The sequence below is a fragment of the Lynx canadensis genome, chromosome A1 (assembly GCF_007474595.2).
Source record: "Lynx canadensis isolate LIC74 chromosome A1, mLynCan4.pri.v2, whole genome shotgun sequence".
Classification (NCBI taxonomy): Eukaryota; Metazoa; Chordata; class Mammalia; order Carnivora; family Felidae; genus Lynx; species Lynx canadensis.
Window position 1 is genome coordinate 94,989,517 of NC_044303.2, and position 8,049 is coordinate 94,997,565.

An 8,049-nucleotide genomic window follows, 5' to 3' on the forward strand; every position below is an offset into this window, starting at 1 on the left:
TCAGTCGCTCAACCGACTGAGCCACCTAGGTGCCCCAAACTATGATTCATTTTAAAGTAATTTATGGAGCACCTAGGTGGCTCACTTCGTTAGGTGTCCGACTTCGGCTCAGGTCGTGATCTCCTGGTTCATGGGTTCGAGACCTGTGTCGGGCTCTGTGCTGGCAGTTCAGAGCCTGGAGCCTGCTTCCAAGTCTGTGTCTCCCTCCCTCTTTCTCTGCCCCTCCCTGCTCACACTCTGTCTCTTGGAAATAAATTTAAAAATGTTTTAAAGAAGTAAAGTAATTTTGATAAAGGGTGTGAGGTAAAGGCCAAGGTCCATTTTTTTTTTTTTTTCTAAATAGATAACCAGTTAGCTGGCATTGTCATTGAAAAGAGCATCTTTTCCTGAATCATCTTGGTACCTTTGTCAGTATCATTTGACCATTGGTTATGAGAGTCTATTTTGGACTCCTTACATGGTCCCATATCCTTACACTGAACCTACACTATTTAATAACTTTAGCTATATAGTGATCATGAAGTAAACTTCATTATAATTTTTCAAGATTGATTAGGTTATTCTAGATCCTTTGTATTTCTTTCTAAATTTTAGAATTAACTTCTCAGTTGGAAAGGAAAAAAAAAAAGGCCTATGTAATTTTGACTGAGACTGCATTTAACCTATAGATCAATTTGGAAAGAATTCACATCTTAACTGTGAATTTCCAGTTGTTTAATTATTTAATTTCTCTCAACAATGTTTTGTCATTTTCAGTGCACAAGTCTTATACTTGTTTTTTATTACATTTATCTCGTGGGATTTCCATTTTTAACGCTATGTAAAATGGCATTTTTTATATTTTACCTTCTAATTGTTCACTGCTAGTATCTAAAAATACAACTGACATTTGTATTTTAATCTTGTTTCCTGTGAACTTGATAAACTCATTTCTTAATTCTGGTAGCTTTTTGAGGGTCCCTTTGGATTTTCTTCCCCTGGGATCATGCAATCTGAGGAAAATGATGATTTTACTTCTTCCTTTCTTACATCTATGCAATTTTTTTCTCATTGCACTAAGAGGGCCCCTCGGGATAGTATTAAATCGAAGTGATGAGAACAAATAATATTGCTGTGTTCCCTATCTTAGAAGGAAAGCAAGTCTTTTTGTTGTTGTTGTTGTAATTCTAGTTAGTTAACATACAGTATTATATTAGTTTCAGGTGTACAGTATAGTGATTCAGCACTTGCATACATCATCCAGGGCTCATCACAAGTGCCCTCCTTAATCCCCATCACAAGTCTTTTTTAAGTTTTTGGTGTATGTCATCCATGAGACTGAGAAAGTTCTTAGATTGTGGGGACTTTTTATCATGATGGAGTGTTGAATTTTGACAAGAGGAAAATGTTTTTGTTGTTCCCTTATTCTATTCATATGATGGATGACACAGACTGATTTTTGAATATTCAACCACACTTACATTCCTGGGACTCAATCCAAATTTATCACTATATATTGTGCTGGATTATCGTTTTTTTTTAGTGTTGTTAGACTTGACCATAAAGCCATGTGAGTTTCATTTGTGGCAAACGATTTAATGACACACTTAGTTACTTTATGTTTTCGAATTGTCTTTAAGTCAACTTTGCTCATTTCTTTCTTTAAAGGACTTGTCCATTTCCTCCAAACTGTTGAATTGATGGCCATAATGTTATTCGTAAGAATTCCTTGGCAGATGTTTAATATCTGTAGGGTCTGCAGTGGATATTCAGCTTTTATTTCTAACACTGGTAATTTATGTCATCTCGTCTTTTTCTTGATATGAATATGATGTCATCTGAAGATCATATCATATCATATCTCATATCATATCATTTCATCTGAAGATGAAAGCTTATCAACTTGATAGATCTTTTTAAAAACCCCACTTTTTAAGTTTTTTTTTTTTTTAATGTTTATTTATTTTGGGGACAGAGAGAGACAGAGCATGAATGGGGGAGGGGCAGAGAGAGAGGGAGACACAGAATCGGAAGCAGGCTCCAGGCTCCGAGCCATCAGCCCATAGCCCGACACGGGGCTCAAACTCACGGACTGCGAGATCATGACCTGAGCTGAAGTTGGACGCTCAACCGACTGAGCCACCCAGGCCCCCCAAAACCCCACTTTTAATTAGTATATTTCCTCTATTATTTTTCTGTTTTCAATCTCATTGATTTCTACACTAATATTTATTAGTGTTTTTCTTTTCTCTACCTCTTCAGATATAATCTATTTGTCTTTCTCTTGCTCCTTAAGATGAAAGGTTAGGTTAGTCCTTGTAGATGCTGTTTCATAATACATAAGCATATAATACTATATATTTCTCTGTAAGCACTGCATTAAGTGTGTCTCACAAATTTGACACATTTTGTTTCGATTTTCATTCAATTTAAATTTTTCACATTTTCTTTAGGAATTCCTTTTTTCACCTCTGGATTATTCAGGAGTGTAATGTTTAATTTTTCATACATTTGGGGCTTCCCCCCCAATTTTTTTTGTTATTATTTTTGAGCTGAATTCTGGCATGGGCCACAAATATACTTTGGATGTTTTCTATTCTTGTATAAGTATATAATAATCTGATAGGCCACAAAACTTGTGGCCAATCTCCAAGATTGGCTATCTTGGAGAATATTCTGCATTTGAGAAGAATGTGCATTTTTCATTACTGGATGGAATGTCCTATAAATGTCATATAGGACAAGTTGGTTGATAGTTGTTTAGATCAGATACTCTTATGATTTCTGCATACTTGTTCTCTCAGTTACCAAGGGAGGAGTGTTGAAGTTTCCAACTACAATTGTGGATTTGCATATTTCTTCCCTCAGGTCTATCAGTTTTTACCTTATTTGTTTTGAAAACTCTGAGGTTAAGCACATACACATTTAGGATTGTTGTGTCATCTTGAAGAATTGACCCCTTTATCATTATGTAGACCTCCTCTTTATCTCTGATTTCATTCCTTGTTGCAAAGTCGACTTCATCTGAAATTGAAATAACTAATATAATCCAGTTTTTTTTGTTGTTTAATGTTTATCATATGTCTTTCTCCATTGTTTACTTTTAATGTATCTGTATCTTTATATTTAAAGTGGGTTTCTTATTGAGGTCATAAGTTTGGGTATGCTTTTCCACCCACCCCCACATCTGACATTCTCTGTCCTTTAGCTAATGTTTTTAGAGGACTCACATTTATTGTGATCACTGATGTTGTTGGATTAAAATAATTTGTTCTTTATTTCTTTTTCTTCTGTATTTAACTTCTTCTTCTCTGTATTTAACTGTGCGTTTTTTTTATTCCATTTTATCTGCTCTATTGACTTGTTTATGTAGAATTTTAATGGTTTTCCTTGGGTTTACAGTACACATTAAAATTTTTTTTCATGTTTATTTATTCTTGAAAGAGATAGAGAGACAGAGAATGAATGGTAGAAGGGCTGAGAGAGACAGAGACACAATCTGAAGCTGGCTCCAGGCTCTGAGCTGTCAGCACAGAGTCTGATACAGGGCTTGAACCCACCAGCCATGAGATCATGACCTGAGCCAAAGTCTGACACTTAACCTACTGAGCCACCCAGGCGTCCTACAATATATACTTTTTTCATGTTTGTTTATTTTTGAGAGAGAGAGAGAGAGAGAGAGAGAGAACGAGCATGTTCATGAGTAGAGGAGGAGCCAAGAGAGAAACAGGGAGAGAATCCCAAGCACACTCTGCACTGTCAGTGCAGACCCTGACAAAGGGCTTGAACTCACAAAGTGTCATAGTTGAGTCTGTCACTGATCATTACTTTATTTCTTGTACAGTGTGAAGGTTCATCACGTGTCTGTGATGAACGAAACATTGCTGAATATTTTATTTGCCTCAGGTTTCAGTAGAGCTCAGAATGACACTATTGCTGATCTTATCTTTATTTAAAATTTTGATATTTTCTTCATTGTGAAAACACTGTATTACTTTTGAATTTTTGAATATTGCATTAAATATTATATATCTTGACCGCAGCTTCCCCTTAAATTTTGTTACTGAGGTCAGTGCCTCACTTGGCTACCCTAGTGCAGGACTTCTGCTTTCTGTATCTGAAGCTAAAAACATTGAAATTTTAATAAATTACATTGACGTAACCCTAATGTCTATGCAGAGGGATTTTAGGATGAAAGGCCTTCTGGAATTTTCTATTTTAGATGAAAAGCAGTAAAGCATACGCTTCACCTGAGCGCTTAGCCTGGGGAGATGTGTCTCACTGACTTTTGACAGAAGGGGTTTAGGTAGCTGTACTCATGGCCTCACAGAGGTTTATTCCACTCTATAGAAGCCAGGGGCTCCCATAACCTAGCAGGGAAAACTGAGGTAGGTGCAGCCTAATAGTTCTAAAGATTATTAGCTCTCATCTGATTGCCAAAAGGATTCTGGGGCTTGTTCTTTGCAAGAAAAAATAACCAGGGCTGACCAGGCCCTGCTGTTGAGGAGGACCAATACATTAAAGAACCACCACCTTGTAACCAAGTGACAGTGTCTGGGGCTTAAAAAGGTACCACTTTAAGAGAAAGTGTTTATCCTAACACCTTCCCAGCCCCCTCCAGTGAGGGAAGCCAGGAGGAAGAAATGGGACTTCAGTGTCTACTTTCTATGACCTTCATGAGGTCACCAGGCCCTACCTGTATTGTAGGACTCACACAGAGGGGTGGGAAGGCCCTTGTGACTATGTTCTCCCAACCTCAGGAGGTCACATTTTGAACAGGAACATATGCAGCCACTTACGTGGCTGTTTTGCTTTAGCTGTGACTCTCACTGTGCTCTTACCCCCACCCCATCCCCGCCCCCCACACACCCACACATACACTGTAATTCTTTGCATGAGAAAATAGAAAATAGAAATAATAATAAAATTTTTTTCTGTGTCAGTGCTGGTGAGGTAACTGGAAACTGAGCCACCTCCTTAGAGACCCAGGGAGTGCATCCCAGGACAAAAAGGCCAAAAGTCTGCTCATAACTGGATCAAGCATTCCATAAATGTTGTGGCTCTAGGTACTGTTCTAGATAAAATCACTCTCCCCGCCCTCTCGCCTCTCAGGGTCAAATGGCAAGACGCTTTGGGTCCAAAACACAGGCTGCATGATTAGACGTTTTAGGAAGCATATTAAGATTTCCTTCTACTTAAGTGTCATTCTTCATCATTCAAAGCTTTAAGTTACTGGGGCAAGCTTTCTAAAGCCTGATGAATCTTTTCTGTGCTTCAGAACTGATGACTATGCCCAGGGGAGTGGTGACGCCAGTGGTGGACAAATAGGCACAAAGCTTAGACTTTTCCTAGCAATTAGGTAAGCTATTATAAAGCATTTTCTAGAAACTTCTAACAAGAATCAGGATATGTTTTCAGAAATAGGTAGTTTTGGGGGTGCCTGGGTGGTTTAGTTGGTGAAGCATCTGACTCTTGGTTTCAGCTCAGGTCATGATCTCATGGTTTGTGAGACTGAGCTCTGTACTGGCGGCATGGAGCCTCCCTGGGATTCTCTCTCTCCTTCTCTCTCTTCCCTTCCCCTGCTCCCTCTCTCTGTGTCTCTCTCTCACTCTCTCAAATAAATAAATAAACTTTAAAAAAATTTTTTAAAGAAAAAGGTAGTGTTCTCTGGGAAGAGCATGCTAGAGCAAAATTCAATATAGCCCCCAGGGAAATGTTAAGAACTCTTTTGACCACACATGACTGTTAACATACGTTACTTACCTCAGTGCCTCCTAAACTTTTTCTCACGTGATCTTATGCACAGAAAATACTTGCTCAGCACATTGGAGTAGATCATAGAGGAGTTTTGAACCCTTAACTAGACTGCTTGCAGCCTGAAAAATTGGAAAGATGTTTGTGTCAGTGGGAAAGAGCTATATCCGTGAAAATATAGGGAGTTTACACCTCAGTGAAATACATAGGGATCTGGTTAGTGGTCAGGTACCTACCAAACAAGTTGATGAACCTTAGGTCCTGTTACATTGAAGAGAGCACATCATGCTTGGTGGGCTTATTTGGATTCTACAGGCAGAATTTTTCTTGTTGGAGTGGCAGCTTTGCCCATTTAGCAATAACCTGATTAAGATCTTTCGATGATCTAGTAAGTGAAAATATTTTGCTAGCCTACTAAGTAATCCAAAATAAAATTCCACTTTATGAAAGACAGAATTAGTTTGCTAAAATTAAAAGTTTCTAGATTTTCATATTTCAAAAATCGCAATAAGCTCATTAAAGGTGAATCCATCAGTATCCCTCTCTTTGTCTGTCTGTCCCTCTTTCTCCCCTGAGCACATGTTTTTTTCTGCTTAATGAATAATCTAGCCTTCACTTGCCAGGGGATTTTTATTCACTTAGTGTTTTCTTAGTGTTTTGTTTATTTTTGAGAGAGCGAGCGAGAGAGCGAGCAGGAGAGAACAAGTGCAGGTGGAGCAGGGGCAGAGAGAGAGGGAGACAGAAGATCTGAAGCAGAGCTGGAACTCACGCATTATGAGATTATGACCTGAGCCAAAGCCAGATGCTCAACCGACTGAGCCACCCAGGCACACCAACCATGTGATGTTTAAAAAGCTGCAAGGTTCGAGTAGGTCCTAAGGAAAGAAAGGGCACTCCAGTGAGTCTAGAAACCAGTGCTAGTGACCCAGCAGATTCCAAGAGCTTTTGGTATCTGTAGCAACTTGAATGTCATATAAAGTCGGCGAGGCCAGTAAGACTCTGGAGCAAAAAGCCTTTGACAGGCAACTGCTCTCCTTTTAGACGTTGCTCTCGGCTCTTTACTTGGCTCTGGTGAATGTTGGACATGGGGCGCTAAGCGACCATATGATCCAAACCACCCCAGCATGAATGCTATCTTCTCTCCCCGTCTGTAATGATGAGCCAGCTAAGAAGCATTCCATTGTGGGGTAGAAGTGATGTTTATGAGACCAGCTACCTGAGGGGGAGAATTTTAAATTCAGGTGTAATTACAGATGGTTGTGCCTGAAATGTAGGCAGCTGGAAACACTGGAAAGGTCAGCGGCAGTATCTTGGTCCCGCTCAAGGTGCCTTGAAAGATGGAAAGGCAGGAATATCTTCCCAGTAGGCAGAACTTCTTGATCAGTACATATTATTGTCCATTTGTTGGAAAGTAAATGTGGTCTGAGCCCAGGAACGCAGTCAGTGCTGATTCCAGCAAGAATCCACACAAGGATCAAAAACAATTGGTGTTCCTAATTTATATGTGTGAAGTATATGAAGGTCCTGGTAGTCACATAGCCACTGTCTATCTAGATAGATAGACAGCCTGAGGGACTCCTAGACAGGATTTAGAGGTTTTACCCTTTACAGGTGACAGGTAGCGGGAAAAAATATGTCCTTGGAGAATTGGGGTGACATCACTGAATTTTTCTCCAAAAATCGCAAATAAATTTTAGGTCCACTCCACAAGCATTTATTAAAGCAAGCACTTACCTGGTTCAGACACTGTGCTTACTACTGGAGATCTGGCAGGACCCAAATCATGATGCGTGTCCCAGGATTCAGTGGGATAGCTGCCTCCCACAGTCTGGGAACTGAAATGCAAATATTTCTTTCGAGGAGCCCAGATATCTGCTTCACATTTATGTACCGCTGGGGTAAGAGATCGGCTTGTTCATAAATACAGAAAGCCAGATGGTGGTGAAACACAGTAGGGGGTTGAGAAATGAGGGATGAATTAATGACTAAAACTATTCCTAAGCCCTCTTTCCACAAATAGTGGCAGCTAAAGCCATAAAACAGTCCCAATGGGCTCCTGCTAATGATCAGATCCTGTGATAATCCCAAAAGCCCCACTTGAGGCATGATTCTGAGCCCATTCTGACTTTAAGAGGTGAAACATAGAGGATCATACTAATTAATAATCAAGCTGCGTACTGTTAGGCCTGTGGTGGGTGGTGGCTTCCTTCTGAATCTAGTTCTCTAAGTTTAAGCTAGGGGCTCCTTCCAGCTCTCCCCAGCGTGTATGAGGCATTAATCAGTCAAAGACTTGGGCTAAATTAACACACAGAATTA